At 49.2% G+C, this 15,195-nt stretch overlaps 1 pseudogene; it reads left to right on the forward strand.

Moving 5' to 3' along the window:
• Nucleotides 1-15,195, forward strand: part of LOC122924049 — a 54,429-nt pseudogene that overhangs the window by 16,241 nt on the left and 22,993 nt on the right.

Raw genomic sequence — 15,195 nt, forward strand, 5'->3', positions numbered from 1 at the left:
ATACAGAGATAGCTGTCAGTCACTGATATCTGTACACAGGGGAGGTGTTATCAGTGATAGTAATCTCTGTGTAAGTGTGTATACAGAGATAGCTGTCAGTCCCTGATAGCTGTACACAGGGAGGTGTTATCAGTGATAGTATTCTCTGTGTAAGTGTGTATACAGAGATAGCTGTCAGTCACTGATATCTGTACACAGGGGAGGTGTTATCAGTGATAGTATTCTCTGTGTAAGTGTGTATACAGAGATAGCTGTCAGTCACTGATATCTGTACACAGGGGAGGTGTTATCAGTGATAGTATTCTCTGTGTAAGTGTGTATACAGAGATAGCTGTCAGTCACTGATATCTGTACACAGGGAGGTGTTATCAGTGATAGTATTCTCTGTGTAAGTGTGTATACAGAGATAGCTGTCAGTCACTGATATCTGTACACAGGGGAGGTGTTATCAGTGATAGTATTCTCTGTGTAAGTGTGTATACAGAGATAGCTGTCAGTCACTGGTATCTGTACACAGGGAGGTGTTATCAGTGATAGTATTCTCTGTGTAAGTGTGTATACAGAGATATCTGTCAGTCCCTGATAGCTGTACACAGGGAGGTGTTATCAGTGATGGTATTCTCTGTGTAAGTGTGTATACAGAGATAGCTGTCAGTCACTGATAGCTGTACACAGGGAGGTGTTATCAGTGATAGTATTCTCTGTGTAAGTGTGTATACAGAGATAGCTGTCAGTCACTGATAGCTGTACACAGGGAGGTGTTATCAGTGATAGTAATCTCTGTGTAAGTGTGTATACAGAGATAGCTGTCAGTCACTGATAGCTGTACACAGGGAGGTGTTATCAGTGATAGTATTCTCTGTGTAAGTGTGTATACAGAGATAGCTGTCAGTCCCTGATATCTGTACACAGGGGAGGTGTTATCAGTGAGTCATAGCATTCTCTGTGTAAGTCTGTAAACCTACACTTCAGTCTTGGCATTATATGTTCATATGCAACATTTTCTTTATTTTTAAGGTAAGACCAAATGCTCTTCTGCTAAATCTGTTACAATCTGGTGGTGCCAAGAAGGAAACCTTTACAATGAAAGAGGTGGGTGCACAATCCCTGATGATGATGTATGATGCTGTGATATTCTGTATGCTGGTTATTGCTGTGTCTTTGTACTTGCTCTGTAGGTAATTCACCATCTTGGTCAGTACATTATGGCCAAGCAGTTGTATGACAAGAAGCAGCAGCACATTGTCCACTGCTCTAATGATCCTCTCGGAGAACTATTTGGGGTACAGAGCTTCTCTGTGAAAGAACCCAGGTAACTGATGGGCTTCTAACAATCAATGTTTGATGTCATTTTCCAGAAGGGATTTTTTCAGTCTGTAGAATAGAATTGACCCCAATATTATTTTGGGTGTCCCGTTATCTTCCTTTACCCCCTTCCACTTAAAGTGGTTATCCCAGGACAAATCTAAACATTGAAAACCAGACATCGTATAGGACATGACAACCTCTTTCTAACAAAGCCAGAGCCGGTCCTGGACCTCACATGGATCCAGAGATCTCCCCATTCATTGCTCTGCTAGATTTATCTCCAGCTGACAGCTCAAGGGCAGTGTCCTTTCTGCTGCAGCTCAGGGGGCGTGTCCGTGCTCTGCGTATCACAGCTCAGGAGGCAGAGGAAGGATGACACTGAGCATGTGCGACCTTCTCAGTGAGCAGGACAAAGAAATAAGAATAACAGCCGGTGGTGCTATACAAATGCATTGTATTGAGTAACTCGGGGCTATGCTACATTGTTTATTACCTGCAATTACAATAGTATTCAGATTAGGGCTGTTTCAGGTATCCAGATATGGATATTGACATGTGCTGATACTAGCAATATCGGATCAGTGGCGGTCCTGCACCTGGCACCCCCTCTGATGAGCTGTTTTGGGTGGCTGCGGCACTGGATTAAACTAAACAGTGTATGAATGTAGAATAAGACAGCTGTGCAGTGGGCATGCTGGGTACTGCAGTGCAGCTCCTATTCAAGTGCAGAGCTCCTGAAATACAGTGTGCAGACCCTTCTGCTTCCGCTCCGCTAATCGCTGGAGGTGCCGGACCCCACCCATCTGATACTGATGACTATCCTGAGGATACCTCATCAGTAGCCTGGACAACCCCTTTAAGTAATTGCACATCTATGTCATGATGTAATAGGTGGGCACTAGAGCTTAGTCATCCTCTTAGTACAGTACAAACAGCCTGAATAATGGGGGCCACCTGATTATTGGGGGCTCATTGGCCTTAGCTCGTATTTCGGCTGCTATATTGGGGTAAATGTACCCATGCACATTACACTAAAGTGGATAAAAATGGATGATTTCCACAAAACAATCCGGTGAGATTTAGGTTGTGGAGGTTTCCTGTAAATGATGGAATAAATCTGGAACGTGCGGTCGGTGTTTCCTATGTTTTCCGTGTATATATTCGGACAGAGGATGAAACGCTGCACAGGTATCTGGGGTGGGATGCACGGACATGTTTATGGTATTACTGCAAATGGAGCTCGGAACCCTGTCGGAAAGTCCATCTAGATGTAAATTATCATCTCTCTGTTTCAGGAGACTGTATGCAATGATTTTCAGAAATCTGCTAACTACTGATCCAGAAGGTAACATTTTGTAGAAATAACCGTTTTAGCGCCGTGTGGCCCCAATCTTATGGGATTTCTAATGTCTGACAAGTGAGGGATGCAGTGAGAGAGTAACACCTGAAATGATTGTCTGCGATGCCAGTGTTACTATCCCCTGCGATGCTGGTGGGTGCGCCTAATCTGGGACAAGGCTCAGGCCTCATCACACATGTGGTGCCTCCTCCGGCAGTCCATGTTCCTAAACAGAAATCTTACATCTCTGGCTTCACTGACGCCTGAAAACTGGTGTAAATGAAGATAAAACCGTTACGGTTACTGTCCATGCCCCGTCCCACCCTTACCAAGCCCCCCCTCCCTGCCTGAAAACTGGTGTAAATGAAGATAAAACCGTTACGGTTACTGTCCATGCCCCGTCCCACCCTTACCAAGCCCCCCCTCCCTTCCTGAAAAGTGGTGTAAATGAAGATAAAACCGTTACGGTTACTGTCCATGCCCCGTCCCACCCTTACCAAGACCCCCCTCCCTTCCTGGAAACTGGTGTAAATGAAGATAAAACCGTTACGGTTGCTGTCCATGCCCCGTCCCACCCTTGCCAAGCCCCCCCTCCCTTCCTGAAAAGTGGTGTAAATGAAGATAAAATCATTACGGTTGCTGTCCATGCCCCTTCCCACCCTTGCCAAGCCCCCCCTCCCTTTCTGGAAACTGGTGTAAATGAAGATAAAACCGTTACGGTTGCTGCCCATGCCCCGTCCCACCCTTGCCAAGCCCCCCCTCCCTTTCTGGAAAGTGGTGTAAATGAAGATAAAACCGTTACGGTTGCTGTCCATGCCCCGTCCCACCCTTACCAAGCCCCCCCTCCCTTCCTGAAAAGTGGTGTAAATGAAGATAAAACCGTTGCGGTTGCTGCCCATGCCCCGTCCCACCCTTACCAAGCCCCCCCTCCCTTCCTGGAAACTGGTGTAAATGAAGATAAAACCGTTACGGTTACTGTCCATGCCCCGTCCCACCCTTACCAAGCCCCCTCCCTTTCTGGAAACTGGTGTAAATGAAGATAAAACCGTTACGGTTGCTGCCCATGCCCCGTCCCACCCTTGCCAAGCCCCCCCCTCCCTTTCTGGAAACTGGTGTAAATGAAGATAAAACCGTTACGGTTGCTGCCCATGCCCCGTCCCACCCTTGCCAAGCCCCCCCTCCCTTCCTGAAAACTGGTGTAAATGAAGATAAAACCGTTACGGTTGCTGCCCATGCCCCGTCCCACCCTTACCAAGCCCCCCCCTCCCTTTCTGAAAACTGGTGTAAATGAAGATAAAACCGTTACGGTTACTGTCCATGCCCCTTCCCACCCTTGCCAAGCCCCCCCTCCCTTTCTGAAAACTGGTGTAAATGAAGATAAAACCGTTACGGTTGCTGCCCATGCCCCGTCCCACCCTTACCAAGCCCCCCCCTCCCTTTCTGAAAACTGGTGTAAATGAAGATAAAACCGTTACGGTTGCTGTCCATGCCCCGTCCCCCCCTTGCCAAGCCCCCCCCTCCCTTTCTGGAAACTGGTGTAAATGAAGATAAAACCGTTACGGTTGCTGTCCATGCCCCGTCCCACCCTTGCCAAGCCCCCCCTCCCTTCCTGAAAACTGGTGTAAATGAAGATAAAACCGTTACGGTTGCTGTCCATGCCCCGTCCCACCCTTGCCAAGCCCCCCCCTCCCTTTCTGGAAACTGGTGTAAATGAAGATAAAACCGTTACGGTTGCTGCCCATGCCCCGTCCCACCCTTGCCAAGCCCCCCCCTCCCTTTCTGGAAAGTGGTGTAAATGAAGATAAAACCGTTACGGTTGCTGTCCATGCCCCGTCCCACCCTTACCAAGCCCCCCCTCCCTTCCTGAAAACTGGTGTAAATGAAGATAAAACCGTTACGGTTGCTGCCCATGCCCCGTCCCACCCTTGCCAAGCCCCCCTCCCTTTCTGGAAAGTGGTGAGGGTGGCCTACAAAGTGAGAGATGTAACAATAAAAAAATAATGCAAACACATAAGAAGCCCCCATAAGAAGTACCCCCCCCCCCCCCCCAGAAGTGGGGGAAATGCCCCTGCGTCTTATGGGGTGAGTACTAATGAGCTCTTCCATTATGGAAGTCTAAAGCCTAACGCGGCAGTAAGAGCTCCCCGGACCCCGGTGTAGTATAAAGCGTCACTGCTATTACTATAGGTACTAAACCTGAATGTCAGCAGACGGGGGAAGGTACTGCTTATCTTTACAAACCAGATTACACTGAGCGTCCCCACTTCAGCAGGAGTTGGGGTACTAGACGGTGAGGAGGACGCGGGAGACGGCACTAACTGCCACCCTCTCACTAGGTATACAAGATACTTAGGGCTGCAACGATTAATCGATGTAATCGATTATATTCGATAACTGGATTCGTTGTCGACGAATCCAGTTATCGAATAATCGCCGATTCGTTGCTATGCGGGCGGGCGGTCGCTGCATCTTTATGTTACCTTTTTACAATGACGCTCCTGTAACAGCCAGGCAGAGCGGACGGCGGCGTAACGTCACTCACTCACGTGACGCACCTGCTCCGCCTCCTTCATTCATGAAGTGGGCGGGGCAGGCGCGTCACGTGATTGAGTGACGTTACGCCGCCGTCCGCTCTGCCTGGCTGTTACAGGAGCGTCATTGTAAAAAGGTAACATAAAGATGCAAGCATCGGGGCCGGGGCTGTTAGGGGGAAGGGGGAGGGGGGATCTGTCTATGGCACTGCTATGGGAAGGGGGGTCTGTGTATAGCACTGCTATGGGGAGGGGGAGGATCTGTCTATGGCACTGCTATGGGAAGGGGGGTCTGTGTATAGCACTGCTATGGGGAGGGGGGAGGATCTGTCTATGGCACTGCTATGGGGAGGGGGGAGGATCTGTCTATGGCACTGCTATGGGGAGGGGGGTCTGTGTATAGCACTGCTATGGGGAGGGGGGTCTGTGTATAGCACTGCTATGGGGAGGGGGGAGGATCTGTCTATGGCACTGCTATGGGGAGGGGGGTCTGTGTATAGCACTGCTATGGGGAGGAGGGGGGGGTCTGTGTATAGCACTGCTATGGGGAGGGGGGAGGATCTGTCTATGGCACTGCTATGGGGAGGGGGGGTCTGTCTATGGCACTGCTATGGGGAGGGGGGGTCTGTGTATGGCACTGCTATGGGGAGGGGGGTCTGTGTATATCACTGCTATGGGGAGGGGGGAGGATCTGTCTATGGCACTGCTATGGGGAGGGGGGTCTGTGTATAGCACTGCTATGGGGAGGAGGGGGGGGTCTGTGTATAGCACTGCTATGGGGAGGGGGGAGGATCTGTCTATGGCACTGCTATGGGGAGGGGGGGTCTGTGTATAGCACTGCTATGGGGAGGGGGGTCTGTGTATAGCACTGCTATGGGGAGGGGGGAGAATCTGTCTATGGCACTGCTATGGGGAGGGGGGTCTGTGTATAGCACTGCTATGGGAAGGGGGATCTGTGCACTGTTATGAGGAAAGGGATCTGTGCACTGTTATGCCCATAACAGTGCACATATCCCCCTCTCCATAACTACGCCGTCCACAGATCCCCCTCTCCATAACTACGCCGTCCACAGATCCCCCTCTCCATAACTACGCCGTCCACAGATCCCCCTCTCCATAACTACGCCGTCCACAGATCCCCCTCTCCATAACTACGCCGTCCACAGATCCCCCTCTCCATAACTACGCCGTCCACAGATCCCCCTCTCCATAACTACGCCGTCCACAGATCCCCCTCTCCATAACTACGCCGTCCACAGATCCCCCATAATAGTGTCGTCCACAGATCCCCCATAATAGTGTCGTCCACAGATCCCCCATAATAGTGTCGTCCACAGATCCCCCATAATAGTGTCGTCCACAGATCCCCCATAATAGTGTCGTCCACAGATCCCCCATAATAGTGTCGTCCACAGATCCCCCATAATAGTGTCGTCCACAGATCCCCCATAATAGTGTCGTCCACAGATCCCCCATAATAGTGTCGTCCACAGATCCCCCATAATAGTGTCGTCCACAGATCCCCCATAATAGTGTCGTCCACAGATCCCCCATAATAGTGTCGTCCACAGATCCCCCATAATAGTGTCGTCCACAGATCCCCCATAATAGTGTCGTCCACAGATCCCCCATAATAGTGTCGTCCACAGATCCCCCATAATAGTGTCGTCCACAGATCCCCCATAATAGTGTCGTCCACAGATCCCCCATAATAGTGTCGTCCACAGATCCCCCATAATAGTGTCGTCCACAGACCCCCCATAATAGTGTCGTCCACAGACCCCCCATAATAGTGTCGTCCACAGACCCCCCATAATAGTGTCGTCCACAGACCCCCCATAATAGTGTCGTCCACAGACCCCCCATAATAGTGTCGTCCACAGATCCCCCATAATAGTGTCGTCCACAGATCCCCCATAATAGTGTCGTCCACAGATCCCCCATAATAGTGTCGTCCACAATTTGTTTTAATATGGCCTTTGAACATAATTTTTCAAGTAAGATCATATAAACCTCTCTGTTTTGTAATTTTGTCGTTTTTCCCGATTAATCGATTAATCGTAGAAATTAATCGGCAACTAATCCAGTGTCGCTGGCTATTACTAGCGCTATGCTGCTGGCAGTTTGGCAGTGTAAAGCAGTAGGGACCTAAAGGCCTTTCCCCACTGTCAAGGAAGTGCAAGTTGCACCCATACACACAGCGGATCGGCTGGAGGCTGACAGGCTAGAAGCACTACACACTATAGTGATCACTGATAGATGACGTGTATGAATGATCGCACTATTGGTGATCACTGATAGATGACGTGTATGAATGATCACACTATTGGTGATCACTGATAGATGACGTGTATGAATGATCACACTATTAGTGATCACTGATAGATGACATGTATGAATGATCACACTATTGGTGATCACTGATAGATGACGTGTATGAATGATCGCACTATTGGTGATCACTGATAGATGACGTGTATGAATGATCGCACTATTGAAATCTCCGCTAACCACCGCTTGTTCACTGGGAAGGAGGAGACTGACATTAGAAACTACAACTGCCCCCGACATGTATGAATGATCGCACTATTGGTGATCACTGATGGATGACGTGTATGAATGATCGCACTATTGGTGATCACTGATAGATGACGTGTATGAATGATCGCACTATTGGTGATCACTGATAGATGACGTGTATGAATGATCGCACTATTGAAATCTCCGCTAACCACCGCTTGTTCACTGGGAAGGAGGAGACTGACATTAGAAACTACAACTGCCCCCGACATGTTTCGCCAGTATTCTGGCTTCTTCAGGGGAAATGGGCAGCAATGGGTGTAGCCACAGCACTGGGGGTAAATGCTGAAATTACTGATTGGCAGGACGATCGCCCGCTCATAGTGTTATTCTGCATCGGCGCTGGCCTATTACCTGTAACTAGAAGCACCCACAGGGCAGGCCGCCATACTCCGGTGCCAGTCGCCTCCTGAATGCGTCATCAGGACGGGGCGCAAACACTTAGGCCAGATCAGACCCGAGTATTAGCAGTGCGCTGCGCCGGAATGTGCACACACTGCACCCCAGGCCGGACCACGGTGCACCGGTGGACGCTGCGCCGGAATGTGCACACACTGCACCCCAGGCCGGACCACGGTGCACCGGTGGACGCTGCGCCTACACATTAAGTGGATAGTGTGATCATTCATACACGTCATCTATCAGTGATCACCAATAGTGCGATCATTCATACACGTCATCTATCAGTGATCACCAATAGTGCGATCATTCATACACGTCATCTATCAGTGATCACTAATAGTGTGATCATTCATACACGTCATCTATCAGTGATCACTAATAGTGTGATCATTCATACACGTCATCTATCAGTGATCACTAATAGTGTGATCATTCATACACGTCATCTATCAGTGATCACTAATAGTGTGATCATTCATACACGTCATCTATCAGTGATCACTAATAGTGTGATCATTCATACACGTCATCTATCAGTGATCACTATAGTGTGTAGTGCTTCTAGCCTGTCAGCCTCCAGCCGATCCGCTGTGTGTATGGGTGCAACTTGCACTTCCTTGACAGTGGGGAAAGGCCTTTAGGTCCCTACTGCTTTACACTGCCAAACTGCCAGCAGCATAGCGCTAGTAATAGCCAGGTACACTGTAGTATCTTGTATACCTAGTGAGAGGGTGGCAGTTAGTGCCCTCTCCCGCGTCCTCCTCACTGTCTAGTACCCCAACTCCTGCTGAAGTGGGGACGCTCAGTGTAATCTGGTTTGTAGGAACAATTAGTAAGGATAAGCAGTACCTTCCCCCGTCTGCTGACATTCAGGTTTAGTACCTATAGTAATAGCAGTGACGCTTTATACTACACCGGGGTCCGGGGAGCTCTTACTGCCGCGTTAGGCTTTAATTAATATATTGGTTAAAATACCTTACCCAGGTTAGGTCCTAAATATGACTCCATTATAGAAGATGCGGGAGGCTGATCTCTGGTAATATGGAGATGCTGGAGGCTGATCTCTGGTATATTACCAGAGATCAGCCTCCAGCATCTCCATATTACCAGAGATCAGCCTCCAGCATCTCCATATTACCAGAGATCAGCCTCCAGCATCTCCATATTACCAGAGATCAGCCTCCAGCATCTCTATATTACCAGAGATCAGCCCCCAGCATCTCCATATTATCAGAGATCAGCCTCCAGCATCTCCATATTACCAGAGATCAGCCCCCAGCATCTCCATATTACCAGAGATCAGCCCCCAGCATCTCCATATTACCAGAGATCAGCCTCCAGCATCTCCATATTACCAGAGATCAGCCTCAAGCATCTCCATATTACCAGAGATCAGCCCCCAGCATCTCCATATTACCAGAGATAAGCCCCCAGCATCTCCATATTACCAGAGATCAGCCACCAGCCCCAGCATCTCCATATTACCAGAGATCAGCCTCCAGCATCTCCATATTACCAGAGATCAGCCCCCAGCATCTCCATATTACCAGAGATCAGCCTCCAGCATCTCCATATTACCAGAGATCAGCCTCCAGCATCTCCATATTACCAGAGATCAGCCTCCAGCATCTCCATATTACCAGAGATCTGCCTCCAGCATCTCCATATTACCAGAGATCAGCCTCCAGCATCTCCATATTACCAGAGATCAGCCTCCAGCATCTCCATATTACCAGAGATCAGCCCCCAGCATCTCCATATTACCAGAGATCAGCCCCCAGCATCTCCATATTACCAGAGATCAGCCCCCAGCATCTCCATATTACCAGAGATCAGCCCCCAGCATCTCCATATTACCAGAGATCAGCCTCCAGCATCTCCATATTACCAGAGATCAGCCTCCAGCATCTCCATATTACCAGAGATCAGCCACCAGGCCCAGCATCTCCATATTACCAGAGATCAGCCTCCAGCATCTCCATATTACCAGAGATCAGCCTCCAGCATCTCCATATTACCAGAGATCAGCCTCCAGCATCTCCATATTACCAGAGATCAGCCCCCAGCATCTCCATATTACCAGAGATCAGCCTCCAGCATCTCCATATTACCAGAGATCAGCCTCCAGCATCTCCATATTACCAGAGATCAGCCTCCAGCATCTCTATATTACCAGAGATCAGCCCCCAGCATCTCCATATTACCAGAGATCAGCCTCCAGCATCTCCATATTACCAGAGATCAGCCTCCAGCATCTCCATATTACCAGAGATCAGCCTCCAGCATCTCCATATTACCAGAGATCAGCCTCCAGCATCTCTATATTACCAGAGATCAGCCTCCAGCATCTCTATATTACCAGAGATCAGCCCCCAGCATCTCCATATTACCAGAGATCAGCCTCCAGCATCTCCATATTACCAGAGATCAGCCTCCAGCATCTCCATATTACCAGAGATCAGCCCCCAGCATCTCCATATTATGGATGCTGTAGGCTGATCTCTGGTAATATAGAGATGCTGGGGGCTGATCTCTGGTAATATGGAGATGCTGGGGCTGGTGGCTGATCTCTGGTAATATGGAGATGCTGGAGGCTGATCTCTGGTAATATGGAGATGCTGGGGGCTGATCTCTGGTAATATGGAGATGCTGGAGGCTGATCTCTGGTAATTTGGAGATGCTGGAGGCTGATCTCTGGTAATTTGGAGATGCTGGAGGCTGATCTCTGGTAATATGGAGATGCTGGAGGCTGATCTCTGGTAATATGGAAATGCTGGAGGCTGATCTCTGGTAATATGGAGATGCTTGAGGCTGATCTCTGGTAATATGGAGATGCTGGGGGCTGATCTCTGGTAATATGGAGATGCTGGGGGCTGATCTCTGGTAATATGGAGATGCTGGTGGCTGATCTCTGGTAATATGGAGACGCTGTAGGCTGATCTCTGGTAATATAGAGATGCTGGGGGCTGATCTCTGGTAATATGGAGATGCTGGAGGCTGATCTCTGGTAATATGGAGATGCTGGAGGCTGATCTCTGGTAATATGGAGATGCTGGGGGCTGATCTCTGGTAATATGGAGATGCTGGAGGCTGATCTCTGGTAATATGGAGATGCTGGAGGCTGATTTCTTGTAATATGGAGATGCTGGAGGCTGATCTCTGGTAATATGGAGATGCTGGAGGCTGATCTCTGGTAATATGCAGATGCTGGAGGCTGATCTCTGGTAATATGGAGATGCTTGAGGCTGATCTCTGATAATATAGAGATGCTGGAGGCTGATCTCTGGTAATATGGAGATGCTGGAGGCTGATCTCTGGTAATATGGAGATGCTGGAGGCTGATTTCTGGTAATATGGAGATGCTGGAGGCTGATCTCTGGTAATATGGAGATGCTGGAGGCCGATTTCTGGTAATATGGAGATGCTGGAGGCTGATCTCTGGTAATATGGAGATGCTGGAGGCTGATCTCTGGTAATATGGAGATGCTGGGGGCTGATCTCTGGTAATATGGAGATGCTGGGGGCTGATCTCTGGTAATATGGAGATGCTGGAGGCTGATCTCTGGTAATATGGAGATGCTGGAGGCTGATCTCTGGTAATATGGAGATGCTGGAGGCTGATCTCTGGTAATATGGAGATGCTGGGGGCTGATCTCTGGTAATATGGAGATGCTGGGGGCTGATCTCTGGTATATGGAGATGCTGGAGGCTGATCTCTGGTAATATGGAGATGCTGGGGGCTGATCTCTGGTAATATGGAGATGCTGGGGGCTGATCTCTGGTAATATGGAGATGCTGGAGGCTGATCTCTGGTAATATGGAGATGCTGGAGGCTGATCTCTGGTATATGGAGATGCTAGAGGCTGATCTCTGGTAATATGGAGATGCTGGGGCTGATCTCTGGTAATATGGAGATGCTGGAGGCTGATCTCTGGTAATATGGAGATGCTGGAGGCTGATCTCTGGTAATATGGAGATGCTGGAGGCTGATCTCTGGTAATATGGAGATGCTGGAGGCTGATCTCTGGTAATATGAGAGATGCTGGAGGCTGATCTCTGGTAATATGGAGATGCTGGAGGCTGATCTCTGGTAATATGGAGATGCTGGGGGCTGATCTCTGGTAATATGGAGATGCTGGAGGCTGATCTCTGGTAATATGGAGATGTTGGAGGCTGATCTCTGGTAATATGCAGATGCTGGAGGCTGATCTCTGGTAATATGGAGATGCTTGAGGCTGATCTCTGGTAATATAGAGATGCTGGAGGCTGATCTCTGGTAATATGGAGATGCTGGAGGCTGATCTCTGGTAATATGGAGATGCTGGAGGCTGATTTCTGGTAATATGGAGATGCTGGAGGCTGATCTCTGGTAATATGGAGATGCTGGAGGCTGATCTCTGGTAATTTGGAGATGCTGGGGCTGGTGGCTGATCTCTGGTAATTTGGAGATGCTGGGGCTGGTGGCTGATTTCTGGTAATATGGAGATGCTGGAGGCTGATCTCTGGTAATATGGAGATGCTGGGTGCTGATCTCTGGTAATATGGAGATGCTGGGGGCTTATCTCTGGTAATATGGAGATGCTGGAGGCTGATCTCTGGTAATATGGAGATGCTGGGGGCTGATCTCTGGTAATATGGAGATGCTGGAGGCTGTTCTCTGGTAATATGGAGATGCTGGAGGCTGATCTCTGGTAATATGGAGATGCTGGAGGCTGATCTCTGGTAATATAGAGATGCTGGAGGCTGATCTCTGGTAATATGGAGATGCTGGAGGCTGATCTCTGGTAATATGGAGATGCTGGAGGCTGTTCTCTGGTAATATGGAGATGCTGGAGGCTGATCTCTGGTAATATGGAGATGCTGGAGGCTGATCTCTGGTAATATGGAGATGGTGGGGGCTGATTTCTGGTAATATGGAGATGCTGGAGGCTGATCTCTGGTAATATGGAGATGCTGGAGGCTGATCTCTGGTAATATGGAGATGCTGGTGGCTGATCTCTGGTAATATGGAGATGCTGGGGGCTGATCTCTGGTAATATGGAGATGCTGGAGGCTGATCTCTGGTAATATGGAGATGCTGGAGGCTGTTCTCTGGTAATATGGAGATGCTGGAGGCTGATCTCTGGTAATATGGAGATGATGGGGGCTGATCTCTGGTAATATGGAGATGCTGGGGGCTGATCTCTGGTAATATGGAGATGCTGGAGGCTGATCTCTGGTAAAATGGAGTTGCTGGAGGCTGTTCTCTGGTAATATGGAGAGGCTGGAGGCTGATCTCTGGTAATATGGAGAGGCTGGAGGCTGATCTCTGATAATATGGAGATGCTGGGTGCTGATCTCTGGTAATATGGAGATGCTGGGTGCTGATCTCTGGTAATATGGAGATGCTGGGTGCTGATCTCTGGTAATATGGAGATGCTGGAGGCTGATCTCTGCTAATATGGAGATGCTGGGGGCTGATCTCTGGTAATATGGAGATGCTGGGGGCTGATCTCTGGTAATATGGAGATGCTGGGGGCTGATCTCTGGTAATATGGAGATGCTGGGGGCTGATCTCTGGTAATATGGAGATGCTGGAGGCTGATCTCTGGTAATATGGAGATGCTGGAGGCTGATCTCTGGTAATATGGAGATGCTGGGGGCTGATCTCTGGTAATATGGAGATGCTGGAGGCTGATCTCTGGTAATATGGAGATGCTGGAGGCTGATCTCTGGTAATATGGAGATGCTGGAGGCTGATCTCTGGTAATATGGAGATGCTGGAGGCTGATCTCTGGTAATATGGAGATGCTGGAGGCTGATCTCTGGTAATATGGAGATGCTGGAGGCTGATCTCTGGTAATATGGAGATGCTTGGAGGCTGATCTCTGGTAATATGGAGATGCTGGAGGCTGATCTCTGGTAATATGGAGATGCTGGAGGCTGATCTCTGGTAATATGGAGATGCTGGTGGCTGATCCCTGGTAATATGGAGACGCTGGGGGCTGATCTCTGGTAATATGGAGATGCTGGGGCTGATCCCTGGTAATATGGAGATGCTGGGGGGCTGATCTCTGGTAATATGGAGATGCTGGAGGCTGATCTCTGGTAATATGGAGATGCTGGAGGCTGATCTCTGGTAATATGGAGATGCTGGAGGCTGATCTCTGGTAATATGGAGACGCTGGGGGCTGATCCCTGGTAATATGGAGACGCTGGGGGCTGATCTCTGGTAATATGGAGATGCTGGAGGCTGATCTCTGGTAATATGGAGATGCTGGAGGCTGATCCCTGGTAATATGGAGATTGCTGGGGGCTGATCTCTGGTAATATGGAGATGCTGGGGGCTGATCTCTGGTAATATGGAGATGCTGGGGGCTGTTCTCTGGTAATATGGAGATGCTGGAGGCTGATCTCTGGTAATATGGAGATTGCTGGGGGCTGATCTCTGGTAATATGGAGATGCTGGAGGCTGATCTCTGGTAATATGGAGATGCTGGAGGCTGATCTCTGGTAATATGGAGATGCTGGGGGCTGATCTCTGGTAATATGGAGATGCTGGAGGCTGATCTCTGGTAATATGGAGATTCTGGAGGCTTGATCTCTGGTAATATAGAGATGCTGAGGCTGTTCTCTGGTAATATGGAGATGCTGGGGGCTGATTTCTGGTAATATGGAGATGCTGGAGGCTGATCTCTGGTAATATGGAGATGCTGGGGGCTGATCTCTGGTAATATGGAGATGCTGGGGGGCTGATCTCTGGTAATATGGAATGCTGGGGGGCTGGTCTCTGGTAATATGGAGATGCTGGGGGCTGATCGCTGGTAATATGGAGATGCTGGAGGCTGTTCTCTGGTAATATGGAGATGCTGGGGGCTGATCTCTGGTAATATGGAGATGATGGAGGCTGATCTCTGGTAATATGGAGATGCTGGAGGCTGATCTCTGGTAATATGGAGATGCTGGAGGCTGATCTCTGGTAATATGGAGATGCTGGAGGCTGATCTCTGGTAATATGGAGATGCTGGGGCTGATCTCTGGTAATATGGAGATGCT

Source organism: Bufo gargarizans, unplaced genomic scaffold (genome assembly GCF_014858855.1).
Source record: "Bufo gargarizans isolate SCDJY-AF-19 unplaced genomic scaffold, ASM1485885v1 original_scaffold_2172_pilon, whole genome shotgun sequence".
NCBI classification, from domain to species: Eukaryota; Metazoa; Chordata; class Amphibia; order Anura; family Bufonidae; genus Bufo; species Bufo gargarizans.